This window comes from Nycticebus coucang, chromosome 8 (assembly GCF_027406575.1).
Source record: "Nycticebus coucang isolate mNycCou1 chromosome 8, mNycCou1.pri, whole genome shotgun sequence".
NCBI lineage: Eukaryota > Metazoa > Chordata > Mammalia > Primates > Lorisidae > Nycticebus > Nycticebus coucang.
This window is the reverse complement of record NC_069787.1, coordinates 132,240,456-132,259,124: the sequence shown is the minus strand read 5'-3', so window position 1 is coordinate 132,259,124 and position 18,669 is coordinate 132,240,456.

Below are 18,669 nucleotides of genomic sequence, written 5' to 3'. Positions count from 1 at the left end.
ATTGTGGATATGTTCAGGGTTGAAAGTGTTTACTATTATATGGGTTCTCTAGCTTCACCCCACTCTGGAGTTTCTCTGGGTATTCATCTCCCTTCTGAAATATGGTGCGCCAAATCAAAGATTGTACTTTATGTACATAATCTCTGCTTCAGAGAATCATTCTACTTTTGCCAGTGCTTTGAGAAATATCATAGCTCGCTGTGAGGCTGACTTCACCATTCTATGCATTGTTTAAAATAAGCGTGCGCCCCTGGGGACATGTTCTCTCTGAAAGAAAGTAAGCAATGAAAAGGCAAAGCCAGTAAAACAAAGAAAGAGTCCTTTTGTCCCCAAACACATATTCTTCTCAAGAAATCATGAAGTATGAAAAATTCTTCCACTTTTTTTCCCCAGTATATTTGGTCCTTTTAAGTATTGGATCATAAATTGTATGTTTTCTTTCTTTTTTTTTTTTGGCATTGCTATTTTTCACTTACAGAGTACTATATACTGACAAAATCTCAATATCAGGGATTGCCACAGGCAGAGCTGGATACATTTTTGATTGCTGTGTAGTATTCCCTGACTTAAGAATATCTCATGATATGTTCACCACCTCAGTATTGATAGGTATTTCAGTGTTTTCTGATTTTTGCTATAATAATGAAACACTGAACAATGCTGTTTACTTTTCATGTGCATAGATGAATATTATTTGTAATGGAAAAACTAAAGGGAAATAAGTAGATCAAAGAATATGTGCTTTGAAACTTTGAACACCATATCCATCACAGGTCTGTCAGGAAAACAAAAGCACCCCAAAAAAGTAGTATGAAAATGAAGGGCTTAGTGGTTTTATCAATTATATCCTATGTGAATATGTATTATTTTATAACCAATCAGCTTGCCCTCCAGGAAGATGGGTGTCCTTAGCAGTATATGGTTGATTTGATGGAGAATACATCCATATATGCACATATATGCGTGTATATATAAATGTTAGCAATGCTGTATTGAACAATGATTTCATATACATGTGTGTTAAAATCAGTATAATTATGAGGGCAAATCGGATATATTACAGTGGCTAGTAGTACTTAGTGAGTTCTTATAATTTTATGTTGCCTTGGCAATCCATCTTGAATACAAGTTTAACTTTCTCATAGCACGAATAGGGCTCAGCTGCCCTTGACATAGTTTTCAGTTTTACATTATAGCTAAGACAGTGGTTCAAGACAGTGGCCAGAAATAAGGAGGCATTTCTCCCACCTGGTGGATGGGGATGCCCAGGTCCCACCACTTCCTTTAAGTGAAGAACTCAGGCTTTTGTCTGGTAGTTCAAGGCAAGTCATTCCCTGCTGCCTGATGTCTATTGCTAGTTGTCACCCACTCCCTGACCCATTCCTGCTGCCTGTGACTCAGTCATAGAGGACTACCCTCTCACTTAGAGTGCCCTTCTTGTGCAAGGCCTTTGAAAAAAATTTTTGAATTTGTTTTCCATTATGCTAGTGCATTGAATCTTCACTTTCTATCTGAGGAAAAGGGGCCACCGCAGGCGGGGCTTTCTCCCAGGGACTCCAGGGATAGCTCAAAGTTGGGCAGTGGTCCAGCAGACATAGTGGTCGCGGGTCAGACAAGAGCCAATAGGGCATTTGCCAGAATAAACAAGTTTCTCATGCGAGGGGCAACCTGGTCACAGGCTGGACACTGAGGCGTTAGCCCATCTACCAAGTAGGCTGTGCCCACCTGCAGCTGGACCCTGCACTGCCCTGGGCAGCAGCGCTGGCTTCTCTGGTGCTATGCCCTGTGTGTCTGGGGTGCTCTCAGCACATAGTGGCTAAAATGTGGAATTTGAGCAATGGATTATGTAAAATCATGCACAGAGCCTGGAACTGATTAGGCAGAACCGGGATGTAGAGAGCATTTCAGTTTGGGAGGCACATTGACTAAGTAGGAGAAAGTAATGAGAGACAGAGCTAAAGAGGAGCTCGTATCTTGCAGAGTGAGGTAGAAAGCTAGTTCCACTTTTAGGCACAAATGATAAAGTTGGAGAAAGGATAGTATCAATAAAAATGACACTCCCGGGGCTGAGGTGAGACTGCAGAGAGGTGAAGGTGTGAAAAAAGGGAAGAGGGAGGGCCGCCAGTGCAGCTACCCGTGCAAATCCCAGTCTGCCGGGAAGGGAACATCTCAGGCCATGATAAGCCACTGCCTTCTGTTTACAAGTCTGCAGGCACTATTAAAATAGTTGAGCAGAAACCAAATGAGAAATAAGGGTTAAGAACTTTATCTGTTGTCCAGACATCTGTCCCCTCAGCAAGCTGTCAAAAGAAATGCTGCCTTGGAAGCCAAAGTCACCCGGGGGGCTAATCAGCTTAAACACAGGACAGAAGTCACACAGACCAAAGTGCTCACAGCGTGAACTAACAGTGCGGCCTGCCAAGGAGCTGCTCATCACTGCCAAAATGAAAGAACAGTTCCCTCTGCCGAGCTTTGGGGTATTTTTTCTTTCTTTCTTTTTTTTTTTTCCTGCTGTTTTCAACTATACTTGGAGATGATAATAGGAGAGAGGAACTTGAAAACACTCCATCTGGTGAGAGAGCTGAGTTCACAAAGTTTGGCTGGTTTGGGTGCCAAGGAAAGGTAGTTAAAAAGCAAATCTATGAATGTTTGGGAATATAAAGCTCCTTCAAACTCTTTTCTCAACCCAGCTCAGTTTTTTTTTTTTTTTAATTTTCTTTGTTTCCCATTTCTGGCATTGTGAGGAATTAATGACTGTTAAAAATTATTTAAGGCTCCATTTCCCCTTTCTGACTTTTGCTTTCTCTGATGTTCATGTTAAAAGCTCACAAAGGTCTTGTGTGGTCTTATTATGCTGTCTTCTGTCTGTCAGGTTTTACTATGACACTGGTAAAGAGCAGGCGAGAATTAAAGTGTGCATGAGTCATTCCCGTGAAGCTCTTGTTCCCCGTCCTTGTCACTCCGTTCGTTGGTGTCACTGGTTAAGTTTTACTTCATTCCTGCACTTCTCAGTGGACAGGAACAATGGAGCCATGACACTCAAACCTTGATTTCTCTGAACATGACATTTTTCGTTGGTAACTTGATCAGCTGTTCTATTCACAGCACTTCCTATTCAAGGCATCTGGTTGGTTCATCTGAAACCTTTATTCTGCTGTAAACTTCCAATTTGTCCCATTAATAATTAAAACCATGAGCTTGTGAGATCCTCCTTTTTGATTTAAAATTTCCTTGAGGTTAGTCTATGTTCATTTTTGCATAGGTTTGTAGATTGTATTTCCACTTTCCAATTCAAATATATATGTGTATATATGCACATGTATATTCAAATATATATATTTTCCAAGTTTGTTAAGATAATATAGTCAAGATGTATTATGATGGACATTTTGCTCTTTTTAGCACCGTTTATTCTTTATTTATTCAAGTATTCACTGAACATCTACTGTGGGCCACTGTTGAAGATATTCAAACAAAAATAAAACAGGTAAAAATATCTTTTCTCTCATGGATCGTAGTTATTGTGGAGAAAGTGAATTAGAACATGTTAGATGATTGTAAGGCTGTGGGAGGGGTGAAGCATGTGCCTGAACAGTGAGAGGTGGGTTGTATGTGTAGTTTATACAGGGGCCTGGAGAAAGCCTCTCTGAGAAAGTTATTTAAGTAAAAACCTCAAGGAGTTAAAGATCAAATCATGTGATCACAAGAGGAGAAAGCAGATTCAAAGGCCCTGAGGAGGAAAACAGGAGGAGTGTGTTCACAGAAGACGGGGCATCCCTCCGTGGAGTGCGGTAGAGGGTCGAGGACGAGCTTCGAGAGAGAGGGTGGGGGGAGGCAGGGAGCAGCCTGCGCAGAGCTTTGCAGGCGACGGTAAGGACCTTGGCCTCTATTTGGAAGAAGACGACACTGGAAGCGTTTGAGCCAAAGGAGTGACATGGCTGGACTCATGTCTGGCTGCTGAGTCGACGATAGCTATAGATTTACATTAGAGAGAGCAGGAAGACCAATTAGGAATCTGTATTCTCTCTGACATGTGATCTCTGAATTTGCAAACTTAGTCTGCCTCTAATATTTTTGGAAATGTCATGAAAATTGAATGCACCCTTTATTTGAAATGGGATATAGTATAGCAACTTAGTACTTGGGATATGGAATCTGAGATGAATTATAATTCCATCTACGAGCTATATTTTTGACTTTGAGCAAGTTATCTAACCTCCCTCAGCCTGGATTCCTGTATCTAGAAAACCAGGCTTGTAAGGTTGCTGATGTTAAGATTACATTATGGAGATTAAATGAAGTAACACATGTAAAGGCTTTTGGATGAGCCTGACAAATAATAAGTTAAATATTGACCACTCATTCCTTTTATTATTACATTTTTCATTATTTATGAAAGAAGGTCATATACAGTTTGTCTATGCATTGTATAATATTGCATTTTTGCTAAATTGGTAATTATTAGGAGAGAAACCGATCTCACCTTTTAGCCAGCTATGTAAGTAGCACATTTTGACCTTAAAGGATATTGAAGGACATGAAGGAATCCCCTTGGCTGGAAGTTTTAAGAGCAGGGTAGATTCATCTGTCAGCTGGTGGCCATTTAGTATTTTTAATGCTCTGATTCTGCTTGAAAGCAGAGTAACATACCAGATTAGCATGACACAGCACTTTTACCTTCTCCTCGAGAGAGTGAACGATAACCTGAGTCAATGCCCACAGAATGTCAGTTCCCCTTACGTAGCGCTCTGCCTAGACACAGTGGGGTCACGTGAGCAACAACACACTGTTGGCAGGAAATGTTTTCCTGTAGTCCACTTGGGATGCCATGACAAACAAAAATAAATGGGTACTTTATAACAACAGAACTGTATTTCTTACAGCTCTGGGGGCTGGGAAGTCCAAGACCCAGCTTCTGGCAGATTCTGCCGTCTGCCCTGTGAGGACAGAGCATTTCAGAGCACTGTCTGGGATGCAGAGAGCCAATCTCACCAGATGCCACACCTGGATCTTGCACTTCCCAGCCTCCAGAACTAAGACAAATAAATTCCTGTTTTTTTCAATCTACCTAGTTTGTGGTGTTACGTTTCAACAGCACACACAGGCTTGTCCTGGAGCTTTATAGAGAAGATTAGGGAATAAAAACTTTTGTGTTGGGTTAGTCTGAAGAGTCATAACTTCCATGTAGTATACTACAATGTTTTAGAACTTGGTTTAATTTTAAGTTTGGAAAATGCGGTCAGGTTAGGGAGCATTGCTGATTCAGTGCAGGTGCTGAGTCAGAAGGCAAGGGTATATATGGCTGAGGTGATGCTGGGCTCTGTGTGTGACAGTGGTGACCCCACAGAATAGGGTTTTGATGCCAATCACATTGGGATCAGGGGGCTGCTCAGCCCCACAGCAAAGATTTGTCTGATCTTAGGCAGTTTTCTTCATTTTTCTAAGCTGCGGGTAAAAGGGAGTAAATGATAGTACTTCATAATTTTTCGTAGGGATTAAATGAGACAGCACATCTTTTAGATGGAGAACCGGGCCTGGCACCTGGTAGGTGTGGGATGAATGTTGTGGTATCATCATCGTTACTCTCAGGGAGGAAGGATTTGTGAATCCTACAGAAGCGATGGCGTTTTACTGGGGAATTAATCAGAGAAGAATATGAATCTGAACACTTTAACCATATGAAATCCACTAAATGTGTGGGTGTTTCAAGAATCTTTTAGTGACCAAAAGTTATTTTGAGCATCACTGTTTCTCATCTAGCTTTTACTGTTTCCGTGTATTGACCTAAAAATACACATTGCTACTTTTAAATTTAGTGTAAGCTGAATTCTGATGTTTGAACTTGATATGTAATTTCCAAAACATTTAAGTTTTAGTATTCCCTCTATTGCATTGTTAAATGGGTATGTTGCCTCTCGCTTGTAATCCTGGAACTCTGGGAGGTTGAGGTGGGAGGATCACTTGAGGTCAGTAGTTGAAGACCAGCCTGAACAGGGTAAGCAAGACCCTGTCTCTACTAAAAATACAAAAAAAAAAAAAAAAAAAAAATCAGTCAGCCACAGTGGTACATGTCTGCAGTCCTAGCTACTCGGGAGGCTGAGGCAGGAGGATTGCTTGAGCCCAGGAGATTGAGGTTGCTGCGAGCTATGATGACACCGCAACACTCTACCCAGGATAGCAGAAGGGCGACTCTGTCTCAAAAAATAAATAGTGTTTCCCAGTTTATATCTTTCTCTGGGAATGCAAAAAGTTAGACCTTTGGATCAGAAGGGATTTGCCACTTACATGATAGACAGATATAAAAAAAAAATATGCTTCACTGTACTAACTGCTAAGGTAAAGGTGTGGGCAAAGGACCTTCGGACCACGCAGGAGATACACCAAATAACTTTGCTTGGGCAACTCATAAACGTAACTTCAAAATGGTGTTTCTGAGCTATACGAGTAAGTTTGAACTTTCTTCTTAGGTAAGCAGAGCTGAGAGGAAGAGTTTCCTTAAAGGTAAGCAGAGCTGAGAGGAAGAGTTTCCTTAAAGGTAACCCTAATACAATTTGACTTTTAAAAATCATAGTGGTGATATGAAGGTATGAAGAGGAGTAAGGGATTGTAACAAACACGTTATTAGAGAAAAATAAAAGTTCACACTAGTTTTGAGGTGAAGTGTCCTGAATGTGCATGAGGTTTTACTGCGACTTGTTTTTTTACCTTCACATTAATTATTTGATTTCTATGAATCCAGTCTCGTAACTGGATTTTGGAATATCATGTTGTTTAGTTCAAAGACCTCTGCTATAAGGATCGCCTTGAATACACGTGGTGTTAGTAAGGGACAGAGTGAACCTGGCGTCTCCGTGGAACACATCCAGCCTGGGGGTGGAGGACGGAGGCTCCATTCTACCTAATCACTCATCAGTGGAGCTGACAGTGGCTATTTCATCTTGTAGATACATTTTTGATAAATTTGGCAGACAGGTTTTGAGGTGGCTTACTAGGAACTCATGCTTTGGTATAAATTGCCTTTGATTAACTTATCTCTAACCGTCAGGCTACACCAACATTAAGGGCATGATCTTGGCTGTGGCTTCCTCTTCGTGGAAGGTTTCCTCTTTTACTGGATTTGACAACACAAACTGTCATGTGGAGAGATCGTGCCACCAGGAATTGAGGGTGGCTTACAGCTTGTGCCCAGCAAGGAGCTGAGACTGAGCAACGACCCGTAAGGAACTGAATCTGGTAGACAAGGCAACTATGTAAATGTGATTGGAAGTGAGTCCATGGCCAGCTGAACTTTCAGCTGAGATCCTGGCTCCAGTGGACTTTATTTCAGGGTTTAGAAAGACCCCGAATTAGAGGACCCCGCCTCAGGGGAATGGATGACCTGTAGAAGCTGGGAGATAAGAGATGTGTATTGTTTCACTTTGTTGAATTTTGGAGTGATTTGTTATGCAGCCATTGATAGCTCATACAGTACAGGGAAACATTCCCGTAACACTGCATTCTGGGGCTTGAACGTTTCCATCTGGAAATGTGGAAGGGCATGTCTGCTGAAAGACCTTTTTCCAGAACTATTTCCAAAGACCCATCTAACTACAAGAGAGACCAGGATGTGCAGGAGAGCCTATAAGATGTCTGGTGTGCAATGCTTTCCCTGCCACAGATGAACAGGAAGGCATCACTCATGTTGAAATTTTAATGAGCATAATCTGGGCCCAATGTTAACCCCACATGGGATCGTCTAAGTGAGAGTGAGTGTATTGTCATCACTAGTTAGTAATCTTTTTTTTTTTTTTTTTTTTTTTGTAGAGACAGAGTCTCACTTTATGGCCCTTGGTAGAGTGCCATGGCCTCACACAGCTCACAGCAACCTCCAACTCCTGGGCTTAAGCGATTCTCTTGCCTCAGCCTCCCAAGTAGCTGGGACTACAGGCGCCTGCCACAACGCCCGGCTATTTTCTGGTTGTTTTGCATTTTGGCCGGGGCCGGGTTTGAACCCGCCACCCTCGGTATATGGGGCCGGCGCCTTACCAACTGAGCCACAGGCGCCGCCCACTAGTTAGTAATCTTTATCGCTTCAATTTTCAGCAACTTCACGAAATTAATTCAGTGTGATGACTAGTGTTATCTGCATGTGACATTTAAAGGGGTCAATTAACACACTGTCATCTACACTTTATTCTCTCATAAATGCTACTTGGAGTTACACCATGTTATTTTTACCAATTTTATAGATGTTGAACAAGCATGGAGGGGTTCAAGATTCTGCTCAGATCACAGAGATAGTTAGTGGCAGAACTGTGTCTTAAACTTGGGCCCTCTTTGTAAAAACCCTGGGCTTTCAGCTCTGTGAAGGATGCATTTTGCTGGTCACCTTTTTTAGTGGTAGATTGTGTAGGGAGGTCTTCCAAATGGCACGTATGCTCACCAAAGAAAGCTGTGGTGCTGCATATCAAAGCTGCTAACTTGGCAGTGTGGTGTGACAGATGCTCTGAGATGACGGCTATTATGACCGCAATAGTTAGTCAAATGTACGTTTTAACAGTGGCAAGGCTGCAGTGATTTATGCTTTAAAAGTAGAATTAGCAAAATAATACCTCTCTAAAGAAGGCCTATGGTACGGTCCTTGAAGGGAGAACTTTTGGACTTTGTTCCTAGACCAGACTCTATCTTGCTGTGAGAACTTTGTCTCCACACTTGGGTGACTTGAGCCTCCATCAATCCAGATGGAAAGATGGGGGAAAAAGCCAGAACTCACTGAAAACCAGATGCTGCATCTGAGCTGTGATTTCCTAAGTAAATGAATTACAAAACATTGCTCAAGAGTGTGTGCATTTGAAATATCCTGGCAAGACATAGTTTTGTCCCACACTTAAAAATATACAGCTTGTCAATTCTAGATGGCAGTGCTTAAAGCTAAACAGCAATTCTAACACACAGAAGTAACTTTTGTTTCTTGAGCTCCCTAGTGATACAAATGTTGCTTCACATTCATTTGTTTTAAGGGGGAGAAATAATTTTGTACTGCCAGAAACTATACTTGTGGGGATATTTGCCATGTGTTTATAATATATTAAAAAATACTTTAAATAAATTATATGCTATAAATTATTAAGGAATATATTTTCTAACAAGGAAAAGAAGTGAATGAAACTCAGACAGAGAAGGAAACCCATTCTTTTCTTTTTTTCTTTAAAAAATTTATTTATTTATTTATTTTGTTAAATCATAGCTGTGTACATTGATAAGATCATGGGGCATCATACACTAGCTTCATAAACCGTTTGACACGTTTTCATCACACTGGTTGACATAGCCTTCCTGGCATTTTTTTAGTTACTGTGCTAAGATATTTACATTCTACATTTACTAAGTTTCACATATACCCTTGTAAGAAGCACCGCAGGTGTGATCCCGCCTGGCCCCCTCCCTCTACCCACTCCTCCCTCCCTCCCCTCCATTTCCCCCGTCCCCCTATTCTTAGGTTGTAACTGGGTTATAGTTTTCATGTGAAAGCCCTAAATTAGTTTCATAGTAGGGATGAGTACATTGGGTACTTTTTTTTCCATTCTTGAGATACTTTACTAAGAAGAATATGTTCCAGCTGCATCCATGTAAACATGAAAGAGGTAAAGTCTCCATCTTTCTTTAAGGCTGCATAATATTCCATGGTGTACATATACCACAGTTTATTAATCCATTCGTGGATCTATGGGCACTTGGTCTTTTTCCATGACTTAGCAATTATGAATAGGGCTGCAATAAACATTCTGGTGCCAATATCTTTGCTTTAATGTGATTTTTGGTCTTCTGGGTATATGCCCAGCAGAGAAATTACAGGATTGAATGGCAGATTTATTTTTAGATCTCTAAGTGTTCTCCAAACATCTTTCCAAAAGGAATATAATAATTTGCATTCCCACCAGCAGTGTAAAAGTGTTCCCTTTTCTCTGCATCCATGCCAACATCTCTGGTCTTGGGATTTTGTGATATAGGCTAGTCAAAATACAACTTCACAAGGATTTTTCACTGTATCCCATGGATGACAAGGACAGACCCCATTCCAGCGTAGAAAAGTCTGTCATCGGTATGTGACACTGAAAAAGAATTGCTTTTAATAGCTTTATTGGAAACATTAGAATATCTAATAAATAGAATTAAAAAAATAATTGGAGATGCTGGGAATTCCAATCACCTGCATTACAAAGTCATTTTCACCTAAAAGAGAGCCAGGGAATGGAGAATTGTGTGTGACGCTCCATAGTTCACGGGGACCAGCATTCCCATGGGGACATGACGGAGCTCCAGCTGTCTGAGGCCACAAAACCAGGAGGAGAAGCAGAGAATGAGGACTAGGGTTGGAACCCTGTAGCGACTCCAGGGTCAGGAAGCTTTTTAAAGATTTGCTGGTTTTACCAAATAATTTTATTTTACCAAATATTTTAAATTATTTTTACCGAATAATTCAACATTTTGTTTTCTGAGAACAGAAAAGAAGACAATTGGGGCTGGGGAACATTTCTAAGGGTTGATTATGTCTAAGCTTATCATTTACCTTATGAGACAATTAATTGGACCAGAACAGTAACTCTGAGACATTTAAACTTTAGAGAAAAACAAATTAAAAACCATAATGTGGAACTGACAAAGAGTTGACTGTATTTCAGTTTGCTTTAAAATAATATTGTAAAACATCCCACAAAAAACAATCACAACTTTTACCCCTTTACTTTAATCACATTATCGATTATTTGGACTGGTTAAAACTTTTCCATGACTGTGCACTAGTATACACAACTTGTGTTTGGAAATCAGTAAAAAGCAGATTTGGTGACTCTTTAAATCATAGTCCCATACATTGTTGAGTGGGAGAAGAAGTTAATTTCAGCATACTTGAAGCAGTAAGACCACCACGTGGGCAAAGGCTCAGAGGGGCCCTGGCAGTGGAATCACAGAGGGGGCAGAAGCGGTCATCAAAGCTACGGCTTGAATTATGTTATTCCAGATGACACTATCTGAGGGCATCGGAGGAGAACATCTTGTCCTCAGAGCAGCCACTTCTTTGGACTTTGTATTTGAATGCATGCGGATGTGGAAATGCTGGGGGTGGCTCAGGAAAATTTCAAGAGTTCCTGAGAGGTCACAACTTATTAGTGGACACCTCTTAGAGGCAGCACACAGTTATAAGAAGGACTTAACAGATGTAATCAGTGTAAGCTGGTTCTCCGTACCCTCAATGAATCCTCAATAATAATAATTAAAAAAAAAAGAAATAGAAAGAAATTCTTAAATCACCACAATACTGTTCTGTTAACATTTCCTCTCTTCCATCATGAAAAGAGCCATGTTAGTCCAAGCCACGGTTGATGCACCTGTTCTGTTCTGTATCTAAGTCACAGTCTACACACAGATGAGCTAAGCTTTAAAAAAGACAAAACTGGGTATGGCATGCCTGCTTCCCATTAGGTGAATTTAATCCCTTTAACCGGCTTTCAAAACCCGGCCTCGTCTCCTCCTAACTGTTCCGTTCTCATCTATGAATAGATGTCTCTTCCTCATCCTCCTTCCTTTCCGATTTCTGACCGATCATTCTTTCATGACGTCCCTTAGCTTTCCCTCCCCAGGGTGCTTTCAACTGCCCCCACAAGCTGAAACCACCTTTCTGGCCTATGGAGAAACTTAATCCCTTTTATCAAAATATATTTTAATGCTTGGGAATACTTGTTGTAGAAGTGATTTGATATTCATTTGCATTATTATTTAGTTAATTTAATTGATATCTTTAATCCTCCTCTAGGTTCCAAGTTCCCTAAGAACCATATCTCTACTGCCTACTTGATGTTACTATATTACTCCAACATATTGGTTGAAAAATGAATGAATAGAATCCTGTGTAGTGCGGTGTGTTTCAAAAAAAATGCAAATCAAATAGGACCATGGGACAGTGATTATACAGGTGATTCAGTAAGCGTAAGATTTGTGAAGAACTTCTTTAAAAGTAACTATTTTTCAGTGGATGTGTGGTTAATTAGCGAGCACAGAAGAGGAAAGTGAACTGTTTATCCACTAAAATCTGTAGCCGGGTTAGGGCACATCATCTGCTTTAGGAAGGAAACTGTCTCTTCTTTGCGGTGCTCGAGCTGTAAGTGGAAAGACAAGATTACAGCCCATTTTTATCTTCTCTCCGGAGCGTGTCACAGAGTTGAAACAGAAAACGCATCATGTCTGGTGCTCTGTCTGGTGGGAAATGTATCACTGATCGTATCTAAAATGCACATGACAACTGAGATACTCGACTGTGCAGTACACACAAAAATACTTTCCCTCAATGGAAGATATATATATATATATATATGAATAATATATATTCTTCTTTTTTTTGGCTTGAATAAATACAACCCTCCATTTTTAGGTCAATTGCAATGTGCATTTATGGTTTTCTTATGTGACAGAGACCTTTTTATTTTTGCCTGATACTTTAAAGCAAAAATTCTCACCACATAACAACAACAACAAAAAAGTGGGTAGTGTTGGATATGTTAATTAGCTCCACTTAATGTTGTTACAATGTATGTATGTGCTGAAACATCATGTGGTGTCCCATAAATACAGCTCAATCCATTTCCTGCTGTTAGGATAGGGTATAATAGACCAGGTCATTTACACAGGGAAGAGTTTTGTTTGGCTCCTGATTCTGAAGGATGGGTGTTCTGAGATTGAGGGGCAGTATCTGTTGATATAGCCGCATCCTGGAGTGATGAAAGATGTGACATGCTGATCCTTTTATATCCTTTTCAATAACTAACCCACTCGCAATAACTCACTCTCACTATGACAGCCTTAATCCATGCGTGAGGGCAGTGCCCCTGACGTAACTATTTCTTAAGGGTCTCACCTCTCAATTGCATCACTATAGCAATTAAATTTCAACGTGAGTTTTGAGGGAGACCCCAAAACAAAGTATATATGTAATTTGGGGGACTCTGTCCTCTGTACTGTAGTAGAAGGTCTCAGGTGCACAGCTAGTGTCCCTAGACAACAAGTGTGTATCTCATAATGGTTCGTGGCAGTTCATGGTGTGGTGGGAAAAGCACATTTGAGACTTTGGCAAATCCTGGGTTTCAATTCTGGCTTGGTAAGATCATTTAGACAACAGACACACTCATCAGCCTTCCTGACAGAAGCAACACGTTCTCATCAGTAATCACACCTGTTAATTGAGTTACTGGTCTATAAAATGGCAAAATGGAAAATTTTACTTTAATAATTAAAGTGCTGTAAGTCTTGCCAATAAATTAAGGACCCTGTGGGGATTTGGGGGACAGTGCAGAATACTGACCACCAAAGAACAGGTGACTTAGTATCAAAGTAGTGAACAGGGTGAGACGTTCTTCTATCACTTCATAGCGATTTTGAAAATCTGTTACAAAATGAGAAAGAAAAAATTATTTTGCTCAGAGACAAAGTATATTAGTTGATTTCATTTGACCTGGTATATAGCTAAGCGTTAGCATGAAAGTGATATGGAAAACATTTACAACTCTACACAGATGGGCACCTGTCGAACGCAGACAGCGCCTCTCTGATTAGTCACTTCTGCAACTTCTCCACTGGGGTCTGTAGCCACCACCTGACACCTTTGCCTTTGATGTTTTAGCCACAGTAATGATCTTTAAATTCCTGTTGTTCCCTCAATGACTTTGCACCCTCCGTCAAGGAAAGTTCCTGCCCGAAATTATTCTCTCTACCTTAATTAAATCCCTCTCACCTTTCAAATTTCAGAAAAATAAAATGTGCCTCTCTCTAGAGGACCTTTCCGGGTGACCTCAGCCAAGGGCCAGGTCCCCGTACGGTAAGCTTATATATACTTTCTTATACTTTCCCTCATAGAGATTCTCTTCATTTCAGCTATTCATCTGATGTTCACTTTATCTTTATCAGAATGTATTTTCCACTCCTGGTGTAAGACAGAAAGCTCCAGAAAGCCAGGGCCCCACCTGCCCCACTGCCCAGCCCAGCACCTGATGGATAGTCAGTGCTGAGTCAGCATTTGCTGGATAATTATGTGAATGAATTCCAGCATCAGAACTATGATATCTGAATACCTTAATATGCAAGCATTTTGTTATAACTGTTCATCATCACATTTTATTTACATATTTTCCACCTCAAACTGAGGAGGGGCTAAGGGGAGTCAGAGGCTGTAACTGCCCCCAGGAACCAAGCAGCACCTGCAGGACCTCAGTGGGGGCTGTGCCCACAGCGTCTGCTGCCTGAAGTTTGCATGCACCTTTGTGTTTTTCAAAGTTCTCCGTTTATGCTTACGGTATGTATGAAATATCAGTAACATGGAATTTGGGGGCACAAGTAAAGGTCTGGTGGCCAGAGGGCTTTGCTGACTTTGCTGGATGTCTCAGCACCGTGCTGGGGGTCAGGGGTGGGAGGACAGCTCAGGGCCCCGGGGAGCTCACCTGCCCAATGCTCATAGGGCCCAGCACAGACGAGGCTGCTGTGGGGGCCCTGCCTCCGTGTCTGAGCCCAGAATGCAGGGCCTGGCCCAGAGAAGTGCCAAGGGAGGGAGTTCAGAGACAGAAGCTCCAGGGACCCTTCTGAAGAGGTGCAAAGCCAAGTATGAGGCAGGGTTCAGGGTCAGAAATAAAATAGGAGGTTCACCTGTCAAACGAACTGATCATGGGGCATCAAACTGGCAGGCTTGGGCAAGAAGAGGTAGAGTGAGACTATAAGGGGGTCCACAGATAGCCGATGGGAAAAGGCAGGTGCCAGCAGCTGCAGGAAAGATTTTCATTTGATTCTGTGTTTTTCTTAGAGGTCACATCTGTTGATTATCCTAGGTCTCCACCTTCCGCCCCTCTGTGTCAGGTCCACACTTCATTCATCCCAGCCGTGTGCAACAGTCTGTTTTCGGTGTCATCCCACAGTCATGGAGAAAGGTGATGTCCAGTCACATGGACAGTCCCCGATCTCTGCGAGATTTGCCAGCTCCTTTCTCACAGGGACGGACCCACGTGGAACCACAGTTTGCATTTGTTGTCTAGTGATCTTAGAAAAAGAAGAGCTGCAAGTTTAATTGTAAACAGGTTTTAAAATTTTGTAGTGAACTGTGAACCAGAAGCAATTGCGATGGAGTCACAATCTTGTCATTTTTGTGACGTTAACTTTCCTTTAGCAATTTCAACAGTGAACTTATCCGGGGCTGTGGTGGACCCTCCTGTGTCGTCCTCAGCTCCACTTCTTAGCAACACTGTATCACTCTTGCGTCATTTCATATTTACAGCCGCATTTTCTTTCCAGCACTGGGACCTTGCCCTACAAGTACAAGGGAGAAGCCTCGTGAAACTGCAGCTACTTGCTGTGTGGCAGAGCGCTCCAGAGGGGGCTACTGCAATGAGTCCATTGCCTCTTAGATGAAGGCAGGATTTAGAGATTTTCTTCAAAAGAAAGAGCCTCTGACATGTTGAATCACACCCTTTTAAAACGTGTGATGCCAGCGGTAGAAAGGCAAGGGTGCTGCTTTTGTAAAGCCATATCCTTCCTCAGAAATGAAAATTTCACACATTTAAAACAATAAAACAATCTGAAGCATACTTTAATTCTTGGGGTGTTGCTTTTGTGAAACAATATCTTTCCTAAGAAATAAATCTGCCCGTGAAAATCTAAATACAAAATAGAAGTCAAAAATTATGCTTTTTTTGTGGAGGGAAAAACATTATATCAGTCTGTCTATCTATGTATTTATCTATCTATCTTCAAGACAAATATTTACTGATTCCTCTTGGACATCACTGTGTCCTAGAATAATTGTGATTTTTTAAACATCCCATTTCCTCTTTCCTTTGTACTTTTGCCCATGAACACAAGCTAGTTCATGCCAGTTGCAGTAATTTCATTTATTTTCTTGAACTGCAATTCTTTCTTTCTCAACTGATCACCCCACGATTAACAGTCTCATCACCATCCCATTCTGTTTTTAGGGGAGTAATCACTGCCCTGACACGCAGCTCCATTCACTCCCATGTATAACGACCTGGTGGTGATCAGGGCATCATACCTTCTCCTTGATTTGGTTTGTAAAGAAAATAGTCCGTGGGAAAAGTATCTATGGTGTGGAGTGTTTAAATAATTCCTTTCCACTAACAAAGACTTTGTCATACCGCTTTGCATAACTTTTCTGCCTTTTATTCTTATTTTCTGCCTTTTATTTTTATTTTTTATTAAATCATAAACACATAGATCAATTAATGCATTTATGAGGTACAATGTGCTGATTTCATATAGAATTAGGAATGCTTACAACACACTGGTTAATATACACCTTGTCTTATTTACTTAATTATTATGTTAAGACATTTATACTCTATGCTTAACAGATCTGACATGTACCCTTGCATGATGCACCATTGGTGTGATCCCACCATTCACCCCCCTGCATCTGACCTCCTCCTTCCCTTCCCATCCCCTCTCTTCCCCTCATCTTGGGCCATATCTATTCTTCATATGAAAGTGTCAGTGATTGCAAATTGGTTTCATAATAGCACTGAGTACATGGGATATTTTTTCCTCCATTCTTGAGATACTTTACTAAGTAGAATATGTTCCAGCTCCATCCATGTAAACATAAAAGAGGTAAAGTCTCCATCTTTTTGAGAAGTCTCGTTGAGATCTGTTATTGTAGAACAAGTTGGAGAATTGTAGGAAAATAACATGTTTCAATAGGTTCTACTCCAAATGACATTTTTCTGTTAAAGGTCTCCGTTGCGATAGTGACCTTGACAAAAAAGGGACGATCATTTCTATTCTTCTTTTTTAATGAGGTGCAGGTGGAATATCTTATGGACAGTAGAACATGTGAATTAAGATTTTTTTCCCACAAAATCAATCTTTGCAGTCAGAGAGGAGATAGATATTTGGTGAACTAGAAATGAAAGGTCTCACTTATAATTTATTTGATACAAAGATTAGTATGCTTAGTTCAGAACTCATATTATCTCCCCCTTGTAAGAACAAAGACTTTCTTGTGCAAATTTTATTTTCGTGGGCAGGAAAAAGTGACAACACCTATAGTAATACTTAGGCTGCAAAATGTGTGATGCCATATTTTAAAAGAAACTATCAAGATAAATGATTATTTATATTTAACTTCAAGTGCTAATCCTCTAATTGCAAGTATTCCCATTGACGTTCACGAATGAAATAATGTCTTTAGAGGATCAGCACTTGAAGTTAAACATAAATAATTTTGCTGGAAAAGTTGCTATTAGTGAGGTTTGTAAGAAACACAAGTTATAAGCATTTATAAATTAGGCTCTCTAAGATTTTTTAGGGTACTTATAAAAGATTCCCTGTTGGGGACATTGAACTTACTTCTTAAACCTGAGAGTTTGAATGCACTCTGTGTTGTTGTAGTGTTCTTAAAATACAAAGAAAGCAAGAAAGCCTTTTCCTATCAATTTTTCTTCTCTCCTTTCTGTAGATGTCACTATAACATAGGGAAAAGAAAAAAGGACTTTTCTCCTGAAAATATATGACTTCTACGTGCAAATGAAAGAAAGTGGCGATTTGATTTATTATGCCAGGGTTGTCATATCAACAATAAGGTTTCCAAGCAACTAGCAGAATAAATTATTTTATAGATATATTTGCTTAGCCTCATAAAATGGACCAAATGGAAGACCCTTTTTTTCACCTGTGATTATGAGGTAATTAAAAAAAGTCATTACACAGAAATTATGCACGAAATTCACATTACTAGAAAGAGCCCAATATGAATCACGTGAATGTAATCAATGCCAAAAGACTTAATGAAGATTTGCTGCTTACAAGAAAGCATTATTGTTTTATGTTTATATATTTTCGATAATTGGTTTCCAGGGCTTTTAGCAATGATTTGCATAAGGCTGTTCCAATTTTACTCTTTAGACAGGCTGACATCTGCAGCCCTCACTACTCTGCCCTTAACCACTCTTCAAATCACCTCTGGACAGAGCCCTGGTGCTCACACTATTAGACAGTGCTTACAATCCCCTGCTTATGCAAATGACTTATGCCAAGTCTAAAAAGACTTCCAAAAACTTACTAAACTTATTAGAAAATGAAGCATTGATTTTTTTTTTTTTATGCATTTGCCCTGGGGATGTGGGAACTTGTTAGACATCCACAGTTCATATTCCTAAAACATCCGTATATAGTTAAACATTTTCATTGCTCTTTTGAGATGCTGCTTTTATCTCTACTTGGGACAACTTGACCCTTATGTGGCAGAGCCTGTCTTTTGTCTGCCTTCCTTTTTTTTTTTTTTTATTAAATCATAGCTGTGTACATTAATGTGATCATGGGGCACCATACACTGGTTTCATAGAGCATTTGACACATTTTCATCACTCTGGTTAACATAGCCTTCCTGGCATTTTCTTAGTTATTGTGCTAAGACATTTACATTCCACATTTACTAAGTTTCACACATACCCTTGTAAGACACCTGCCTTCCCTTTTTATTATGACTTTCTCCAAGACTTTCGATTTACTCAGATTACTGATGATATTAAAAAATGTACACCAAACTTCTCAGTTTAAGCAAGAGAAGCAAAAATCTACATGCAATTCTGGTACAGGATTTGTGTTTACCTACTGCAGAAATATGTGGGTGCAGAGAATTAT